General features: G+C 32.6%; 1 protein-coding gene across 6 annotated transcripts in view; it reads right to left on the bottom strand.

The window, feature by feature from the left end:
- Nucleotides 1–8,394, bottom strand: part of LOC124357071 (G-protein coupled receptor moody) — a 123,911-nt gene extending 115,517 nt beyond the window's left edge. For all 6 annotated transcript variants that reach the window (XM_046808481.1, XM_046808478.1, XM_046808482.1 and 3 more), the window contains exon 1: nt 8,223–8,394. The gene's annotated coding sequence lies outside the window, so the exon portion shown is untranslated. The remainder of the gene's footprint in view (nt 1–8,222) is intronic.
- Between the last annotated feature and the right edge of the window lie 2,757 nt (nt 8,395–11,151).

Here is an 11,151-nt window from a genome sequence, read left to right on the forward strand (position 1 = left end):
TTTGGAAAGCCGAGGAAAGTACGAGTAGATGTGACGTGAATGTGCCTGTCACCGGGACCTTGGTACGTCACGAATGAGTTCCAACATTCTGTGGTCTTTGTTAAATTAAGATTAGCTGGTGGAGGTACCAGTCGTATTCTTTTAGAGGAAGAAGGATCGGATATGATGAAATCAGCATCATCAGAGAAATGTCTTTATCTTGTGGTTAAGGTCCACATATCATTAAATTAGTTTCTTCACTCTGAAATTTCCGTCTTTTGTTTTCCTTCCAAGACCCATAATTCAAATTAATTAACCGCAGTTGTGTGTTTATACGGCTATTCGAAAGAGAACGCTCTATTTTAAGATAATTCTTTCACTATAAAAAAATTCAATACAAAGCTGTTTTAGAAGATTACTCTTAAGCTGTATTATTTGTAAACATTCTGTACAAATATATAAAAGAATTTAAAATATATTGGGCTCTAGTAGGTATTATTTTTATCAATAATATTAAGATCGAAAAAGGGTAATGACAAAAATATCAATTAGAAATATAAAATTGCGTAATATTAAAATTGCGTAATATAAAATATACATCGTAACACAGTATTTTCCATAAATAACAAAAAAGTATTTTTTGTTAGAAAAATTTGTTTTAAAAGTAGTGATTAATTTAGAATATTAGGGTTTAGATGTGTAAGATTTGAATATAGTTTTACTACCTTGAGTAAAAAAAATCTATTTACAGAAATAAATACTGAAAATTCGTATAATACAAATATTTTGCCCGCAATTTTGAAGGAGCCTCTTAATTATTTGCACCTGCGAGATCTTGATGGAAAACGGGCGCTTTTCATAGATGTCTTGATCATGCGACACTGCATGATACCCTTTTCAAATGAACATCAGCAAACAAGAAGCCTCCGTTACGTCAGATATCTCAATAAAAAAAACGCATGATCTGTAAAAAAGGGGTTGTGAATAAGTAATAATGGCTTAGTATAAAGCTAGAGAAACCGTGGACAACACATGGTGATTGTATTAAGCCTGATGTGACACTGACAGCCATGTCACAACTTTAATGCACGCGCCATTTGCTGAATACTAGAGGCTACTTACACAGAGATGACCACAGATCAGGGTCGCCGCTAGATGACGCGCTGGTCCAAGGTCATCGATAAAGGCTCTAAATACTACGTTATCAGTGCTTAGATAACGTATTTAAATTGATTTAACGATTGAATGCTTCTTTGGCCCAGCTGAAACTGGGTGACTCTTATAACCTCTATATTGCTTAGTGGTTCAAATGTGGCTAACGATCTCTTTTACTTCTTATTTTCTTAGCCAAGTAAGGAGCAATGAATAATTAAACAATTAGTTTTGTACAATGCTAGGAGCCGTAGGGATTAGGAGATATTTCAATTTAAACAGGACAAAAGGGAAATATTCTGATGTAATTTTCGTTTTAAGTTGTTTTATAACCATACAATCTTTACTTTTTCTTATCTCAGTGTCTTAGCTGCGAACAATAGTAAACATATTTCTGGTACATAATTAAACATATTTTACGCAATACACACACTGAACACGAAGTGGCTTTTTGGGATATTATAGAGCATTTGCAATATATTTGGCGTGTTTGTAAAAAATAATTTTAATTTAAACTACATACAATGTCATCACTGATTCTTGTTTTTAATTGTTTATTCACATGTTGTTTGAAGTATTCGGCAATTTACATTAATTTAGACTAGGTTATTCGAAAGATATGAATTATAAATGTTTCATCAAACTATTAGTATTACATACAAAAAAAAATCATTTGCGTAGATTAAAGCATTGAATAAATTTATGTAGAAAAAAGCAAGGATAAAACATGTATTCTGTTATCATTTAATATATAATATTTCATTGAAGAAGGATCCAAATATTTCATGTTTTATGAAACTACTCTTATTCACGATAATGTATATTAATTAACCTGTTTTTTTTTCCAATTTTTTATTAGCCTATGGTTATAACAAAGTAAATTTGAGGTAGTGGGAAGACCAATTTATGAATACTGACAAGCACATGATTAACTATACTGTTATTATACAATATTGACAATGAAGGGTATGAACTAAAGTACTATATCATAATAAACTTCGTATATCATAATAAAAAAAGAGTGAAGAGGAAAATTGTTTAGTTCGCACGCCATCAGTCTTCTTACCGTAAAGCTGGATGTGTCGGGTATCAGTATATATATTTCAACCTTACTTGTTAGTTTATAGATACTTTACTGGCAGACAATGTTTGAACAAATATGTTAAGAATGCCTAAAAAGGTTTTATTTTTTAATTTCGAACTAAAAAAGAGCACACTGTTAGGCTTATTTTAACTTTACTACAATACACAAGACGAATCAAACCAGTCATATGAAAATATTGGTTGTTTATTATGAATGTGGTTTGATTGACGCTGACTGTCAACCAGACTGTCATTCCCAATACTGGAAGTCAGATTTATGGCCAAGGGACTGAATGTAAATTTGTTTATCCATCCAATTTTATGTGGCAGCACGAGTAGTTTATTTGGAAATTCAATTGAAAACCATTAAACATAAACATAGTGCTTCCTACAAAAACAGCCTGTGCGTTTTTATCCTTGTAATGTTTTGTCTCACTGCATCGCATGTTCGTTATCAATCACTATCTCGCCGCCTAATGAGGTGCAGGAATTCAGGCCGAGCGTCACGTACGCCTCGTCACTTCTGTCATCTGCTCTCGATTCGTTACAAGTGTTACTCACGAACAAGTCAACAGTTGCATAACAAAAACAACCGAGATCAGAGTCCAGACGCCCCCACGTGAGTTATCGTGGAGGGGAGGTAAGGGAGGGATGCAACAGAGGGGTGTTTATATGAAAGGGTTCAGACCCTTCAAACATAGTGCCGTGAAACGGTGCACCCCTTGCTGAGATCTTGGCTGCCGGCAGCTGTCGTATTTTATTCCCTCCAGACGAAAATTCTTGATTAAATTCGTCTCTCCTTTGGCGCGACTTAAGTGAAAATATTTTACAGTGTTTACTTTTCTAGACGTAAGGAAATTAAGTTATGTCAGTTTATACTCAATTTCACTTTATTCTGAACATATTTTCGTATCTGTTTTGATTTCGTTTAGATGGTCTTGCCTTAGAATGAGACTTTCAATGGATTTGATATGAACATTTGAAAACGCCTAGGGAACGTGTTAATTTTTGTATTAATATTGTAAGAACCATTAGTACTTACTTTTGTTTATAACGTTTGTTTGTTTTTATAACTAATGTTCTGCTTACTAAGCAATTTTATAAAGGAAATAGCCAATTTATCTTTTGCATAATCTTGGCATTAAAATATGTTTCGCCATTTATAAGAAACAATTATATACGTTATACAACAACACCAGAAGAATTATCCGTACAAACTATTATTATACACTTAAATAACAATAAATTCATAAATTCCGGTGTTTCCAAAAACCGTTTCTAATGTCTTGTTTCTCACCGAGTATTTTGAAAAAGTTTTGTACCAGATTTTCGGAATGTAATGTCAATGTGTACAGGAAGCTTGAAAAATATAGGTCAAAACTTTGGTAGGTGGCTATACAAGAAATTAAGAAATCTGGTTCCTCTGACCAAATGTCGTAACTCGCTTCCGTTACCCTGTTGTCTGTTTGTGTGTATGTATTTTAAACCATTGTTTCAAAACTTTTTGGTTATAACAAAATAGTATGGCATGATTGTAATTAACAGTGACAAAAATATATTGAAGTATGTGTGTGTATGTGTGTGTGTGTGTGTGTGTGTGTGTGTGTGTGTGTGTGTGTGTGTGTGTGTGTGTGTGTGTGTGTGTGTGTGTGTGTGTGTTTTGGGTTTAAAATTTCACAATGTTTTTACATTTTAATATAACATATCGGGAGCACCTGTTATTTAAATTTTTGTAATTTACGGTTATTATTCAAAAAAGCAAATTGTTCTTAGTGCTTTTTTAATCAATCTTAACAAAAATGTTTTACATAGGAGAATCTTTTAAATAAATTCTCCATTTTCTTTTATCATCCGCGTCGTTATTTTAGTGAGTATTAAGTTTTATTAGTATTTAATTTCTTTCAACTTCCAAGTTATATCATTACAAAATACAATGACTGGATAAATTGCAGCTTTGTAATAAAAAATATTTTTAAATTATCGTGTTTCGAACAACAGTAGGCTACACCCAAATTAAAATTGTATTACCAAAATTCGGATAAAGGTAGTATTTATTATTACACTCACGGAATTAAAACATCAATTTAAGGAGTACATAATACTGTGAATGTTTATCGTAAGTTTGTGATAGATATATTTTATCAAACCAATTACAAAACATGAGACTATTCTGTGTTGTACATAATGCTAATTAGGCGTTTAAGTTAAAGATAAAATAAAACTTCAATCCCCATTACCAAGTACGACCAATGTAGAATGTTCGAATTCGCATCCATTCATGGCTTTACAATAGGAACACTGCCAGCTATTTGCATAACGTTTGGAACTGAGGGGGCCGGCCCATGCTCTAAATGTTTGTGAACCGCACCGAACTTACAAAGGAGTCCAATCCTACAACATACAACAGGAACACTACCAAGCGATTTGTCTAAAGTTTGGAACTGAGGGGCCGGCCCATGCTCTGAATGTTTGTGGACCGTACCGAACTTACAAAGGAGTCCAATCCTACAACATAGAACAGGAACACTGTCAACGATTTGCATAACGTTTGAAAATGTGAGGGATGGCCCATGCTCTAAATGTTTGTGAACCGTACCGAACTTACAAAGGAGTCCAATCCTACAACATACAACAGGAACACTACCAGCGATTTGTCTAACATTTGGAACTGAGGGGCCGGCCCATGCTCTGAATGTTTGTGGACCGTACCGAACTTACAAAGGAGTCCAATCCTACAACATAGAACAGGAACACTGTCAACGATTTGCATAACGTTTGAAAATGTGAGGGATGGCCCATGCTCTAAATGTTTGTGAACCGTACCGAACTTACAAAGGAGTCCAATCCTACAACATACAACAGGAACACTACCAGCGATTTGTCTAACGTTTGGAACTGAGGGGCCGGCCCATGCTCTGAATGTTTGTGGACCGTACCGAAATTACAAAGGAGTCCAATCCTACAACTTAAAACAGGAACACTACCAGCGATTTGTCTAAAGTTTTTAACTGAGGGGCCGGCCCATGCTCTAAATGTTTGTGAACCGTACCGAACCTATAAAGGAGTCCTGTCCTACAATATAGAACAGGAACACTGTCAACGATTTGCATAACGTTTGAAAATGTGAGGGATGGCCCATGCTCTAAATGTTTGTTGGCCTATAAAGGGATCCAGCCCTACAACATACAATCAGATTGAAAGCTGCTAGTTTTAGAAACCACTAGGTAGTTTTAGAGAACTAAGGAAGACTCTGTGAAACAGAAAGGAAATATAGTTTTCAACTGAATTACATTTTGATTGAACAGTTGCGTTTTTTACGTTTGATCCCTTTTATAACCAGAAGATATATCCACAATAGGGTAGATTATTTGAAGAATACGTCAACTCTGCATATGAAGATATTGAGTCATCACCAAATAGTATATACTTTGTGGATTTAACCATTATTGGCAGGCAAGTCGCGTCGATCTTCCATGCCATATATTTATGGCAGTTATCTTCATTGAATCCAATGTAGTATAAAGAATATTTATTTACATAAAAATAGAATTCGCTCTAAGTATGACCTTGACAAATTTTAAATACTTGCAAAAATATAAACTGAATGATCCATACTAGTGGTTGAAAAGTACCCAGACTTTGACATAAAATAAACAATACAAAATGGTACATTGAACTCTTTATGATATTAAGTGAAAAGTTTTTCTCCAGATAAGATTTGTGATGATAGTGTATTGTTAAGAGTTACGTTGATAGAAGAGAAATCGCAGAAACAAACTGAGTATAATCATATGACATTTTAAGATGTGATATACTACCAAATAAAGCCTAATTAAAATGAGGTATGCACTTGAAGTTGTACATGCATTACCTGACAAGTTGTGTGGTGTTATCCTACATTTTAAACTAGATGAGATTAAATGTCATAGATGATTCTAAAACACTTAATTCAATTCCAATAATTAGTGAATAGATTCCTTGTCAATATTCCAGAACTGATTATACAGTTACTATACTATATTCAAACGATGAATATTGAAGTTGACGCATTACATCGGAACTCTTAGACTCGTTATCAGCGTAGTTTATCAGTTGGTGGTACGAGGCAACCACTATCAGTGAGTCGGGACCGGATTCTGACGGTCGACGGACAACTATCTTCTCAGAGGCCTATAGCCTTATCATATAGGCCAACCCATGTAAACAATAGCCAATACAATTTCGTCAACTTGACACAGAGATTGTATGCATCCGTATCCTGTAATCTTTATCGCAGTATTGATAAAGAACGACCCATGATTAGATTAACCTGAAATAACTACTTTGTTTAGAGTTATATTTTTCCTGTTTGTAAACAAATTTTAGAACAACAGCATTGGTAGACTGATGAAGGATCCTTTGGCAAGAATCAAGGACCTTTATAATATAACGTGTTTAAATACCAATCTATCAACAGGGTCTTTTTTCTCGGAAACTTTTGTTTTATCCGTAGCTTAAATTTGGCACGTGTAGTGTTTGTTCCTTTCCAAAAAGGTACCAATCTCTGAATATATGTTCAACAACTTCACAGTATAACTCATGGGCTGGAATAGGTTGCATAAAAACGTCTTCCTTCCATTCATCTTTTTAAATACATTACATACTGTAATTATTTGCTACCAAGCAAAAGTATTAAAAACTTGGATATCGTGCTTCATTGCAAAAGCGCACTTTCTTTTACTATAATGTTTATGACATTACATTTTCAGTTACAAAAACAAGTTTTTAAATAATCTACAATGACACACAGAACTTCTTTTTACATGGCATTCAAACTGTGATTTTTATATTATTACTCTGATTATCATATTGCATAAATACGTTATAACGTATTTCTATATTATTTTGAATTATTGGCATTCTATACTTTGGCTTTACAACATTACTGTTTCTTCAAATTTCGTGTTATTTAATTGATACGGCTATTTTCCACAGCTATAGTCTGATACACTTAAGGCTGATTACAAATATGATGGTCATATTGTTTTCTAACTAAAAAAAATAATTTCTTACTTCAGGTCCAATAGTTCTGTGAGAAGTATTACCCTTAAAGGATCGAATCAAATGCGCATCCAAATTTCTTTCAGTATCTTGAATTGATTGCTAGTTATTGGACAGCAAAGTTAAAACGACTTTTCAATTAAGAGGTCAATAAATATCGAAATAAAATATAATTATTTTACAAAACACCCAAGGAAGGCGTATATTCCAGAAGTTAATAAATAGTGAGTTATATTAAACAAATTAAGTGGGTAAAAAGTTTCAAATTATTTATAAAAAAAATACATAATGTAGTTTGAATAAAGTGTGCTTCTAATTAAATTTATAGCTTAGTTATAACGTTTTATTTAGTTTTCTCAGCATAATAAATGAGTAGTGCTATATATAACGTCTTCAAAATAGTTTGTGTATAAGGCCGTTTAGAAAGTCGCAGTCATCTTTTATTTTAGTTCATCGTTATAATAACATTTCGAGAAGACAACCAGTAACATACATTAAAACGAGAGGATGAAAACAAAAATTATTGATCAATATTTCTTCTCTGTTATGACATTATTACACACCAGATATATATATTTGTTGTTGTGCTAGTTGTTACTTACAAGCATTATAATATTAAGTATTTCTAATTTTAGAATTTTTATTCTTTACTAGTTGAGTTATAAGCACTGTCTCCTCAAACGTGGCCTTTGGTACAAATTGATCGTATCAGTTAGTTTATTACTTCTATGCAATAACTTCTAATAGTAACAGTCTTATTTTACGAGGTACTTGTAGATAAACTTAACCTTGTAATATATACATTACAAAATGTGTCATTTACTTCTCTATTTAAACAGAAACATATAGGAATAACCTTGGATCATGAAATGTTATTAGTGATAAGATCGTGATCAGATATACATAAAACAACATTGCAGTATAAACAATAAATTAGGCTAATATAATTAAGCAGATAATTAACTTACATTTGCCAAGCCAACACAGAAACAATCAATCACAGACACTAATGCACACAAACAATCAAATTAACCTTGACATCGGTACGAACTTCAGAACGAATTCATGCACGAAACCGGAACAATCACTGGAGTTTCATGACCGCCTGCGCTGTGGCAACAATGCAACAGCTGAAGAATGGTAGCGACGAACGCTTGGTGGGGGGAGGGAGGGAGGGGCCATGTGGCAGAACAGCTGATGGACTTTAGCGGTGAGGGGGGAGGGTGAGACAAGAGTCGAGTTCTGATAAGGCTCCGTCCGTGTGTTCACGTTCAGTACAATTATCACATCAAGACCGGTTTCCTATTATTAGCTGCGTTAGCACAGTGCCCTCTTTCCAAGAGACTTCCAAAGTGACTTTGACGGTCTTGGAGTTTTGAGGTTAGGATCCATCTGTCAGTTTTAAATTTGGTTTTTATGGATTATTTGGGATATAGATCAATTATTGTGCGAATGATTTTATAATAGTTGAGGATATGTACATTGGAAGAGTCATCAAACATATGAACTTTTAAAAAGCCCTTGATTTGTACTTTGTATTCTATCTTCGAAGCATAGAATGGTTCCGTGCAGGCACTGGGATATAGTCATATAAATACGCCAACTGTACATATAAATAATGTTAACATTCCTGCAGATTACAAATTGGGGTCTGTCGTTTTATTAAAACGTAATGCAATACAATATAATTTCTATGTAATATTTTATATGAAGTAACAATAAGAGGATATACAATTATTAATCTTCTTTCTTTTCCATATTCTCCTGCGTGGACTTCAAGCAGACCGAGTATGTTTGACAAATTTTCTTCTTTTCTTTTTATCTTGCGTTTCTTTTATTGTTAATAGATAAACTATTTTTCACCTGATGAACAGAATAGATTTTAATCCTCGAAACGTTGTACTATACATTTTGTAACATATAAAGGTGGAACATGTTCGGAATGCTTATTATCCTTTAGTCTTCTTTGTTTTTAATTTCAGATTCAAAAATATAACTTTTACGACTTATCGTAGACAATACTGCAATGAATTGAATTAAAAAATCTGTTCTTGAAGCATGATGTTTACAATACGCTGTTTTACTAGTTTTCAATAATTTATTATGATAATTAAGTGAATATAGTATACTAAAATAAATACAATTTTTTTTTAACTTTCGTTTGAAATTTTCTCCTGCGTAATCAAAATTTTTATCTTACACTGAGTAATTTCAAAATCTATTTAAAAATGATCATTTATCATTTATTTAGTTTGTATTTATTTGGATTTCTATCATATATACTATGGTATTTTCAAAATCCATATAAAAATCTAAATGATTTTCAAAATTTGTATTTTAGGTTGAAATGTGTTTTATTGTTAGAGAAACAGTTTGATTTAATCACGTATATTGTTATTTAAATTAAATCATTACAATCAAATAATTAATAAACTTTTCAAAATGAAAAGGGGAAGACTACATTTGAAATCTTCTCTTCTTTATTATAGGCTTACTTTTTCTGTTGACGTACATGAAACCCTTTGAAGTTTTAATTAAGAGAAGGAAATGGAAGGAAAGGTTTTTATTAATGCTGCGTTATCAATTTCTAACCAGAAAACAGGCAGTGAACATTAACTCCTCAACTCCACTTGTACGGCGTCCCTTGAAACTACAATATTTGCATCTGTACATGTCATGAAGACAGTGTAGATTGGATTTGCATGACAGTGAACGCTGACATACATCATTTGGTTTACTGCCATATGACAAACACCTGAAAACACCTGCTTACACACTGTGTTGCCTGCTGGTAGAAATCGAATTTCCATGTTGGCTGACATCTCGCAAAATAATGTCTGTTACACGTACCTTTGCCACATGCCTTTTGTTTTAAAGATTATGATATGATTGCATTATATTCTACTGAGTGTGTAAATAAATGGGGTTTGATTCTGAATCTTTAAAAAGGAATTCAAGATAATTAAGATGCTAGTAAACGTGTTACTAAATAAAACATTTTATACCACATTCTGTTTTTGTATTCTTAATTAATTAATTTTATTCTAGAAGATAATACATAAAATAATATATATTTAAATTGTATTGCTTATTAAAACACAAATATTGAATACAAGAAATACTCAAATCTGTAAAACAGTTAAAACTCCTATCATTAATGAATGTGTTCTATTAAGTTGAGAAATTACTTTAATGAATTTTTAGCTAAGTCAATTTGGGTAATATTTATAATATATATTTTATTGCTTACCGTACGCTTAAAATAGAAAAAAATATGGATTATTGCGAAACTATTTTGTATTACCGTTGATAATACAGCAATTTATATTTCTTTTACCCACCTAGATACTATATGCGGGGTGGGGGAGGGGAGGATATCATACCTATTTAAATCAGTTAAGGTGTACAGACTATGTATTTCAAATATCTCAAACATTTCCCCAAAACTGTTTAGAAGCATCATATTAAAATCTAAATTCAAAGTACTAGGACATTATATAGCTGACTCAAACTTTAATTGGTAAAAACGTATAAAAATAAATAAACAAAATATAACCGTTTTATAAATACATTAATTTTTCAACTCTCAATGACCACATGTATTCATGCGTAACGACACTAACCTGTATGTTGTAGCGTGGTAATCCAAATAAACATTTAAAACGCAATTAATGCAATTTTGAACGTGGCCATTTTTAATTGAGGACAACAGTAGTTACTGCCTGGGGAGTATTCCCAGCCATTCATCTATGAGGAATTACTTGTTTTCTGCACATGGAAATTCATATAAAACACTCTCTTCTTTGAGAATTTTCGCAATCATTTCCTCTAAGCTTGTTTCCTCATAGTATAGGTTACTCGTTATCTTCTTTATTTATCCCATTCAATCTCGATTAG

This window comes from Homalodisca vitripennis, chromosome 3, assembly GCF_021130785.1.
Source record: "Homalodisca vitripennis isolate AUS2020 chromosome 3, UT_GWSS_2.1, whole genome shotgun sequence".
NCBI lineage: Eukaryota > Metazoa > Arthropoda > Insecta > Hemiptera > Cicadellidae > Homalodisca > Homalodisca vitripennis.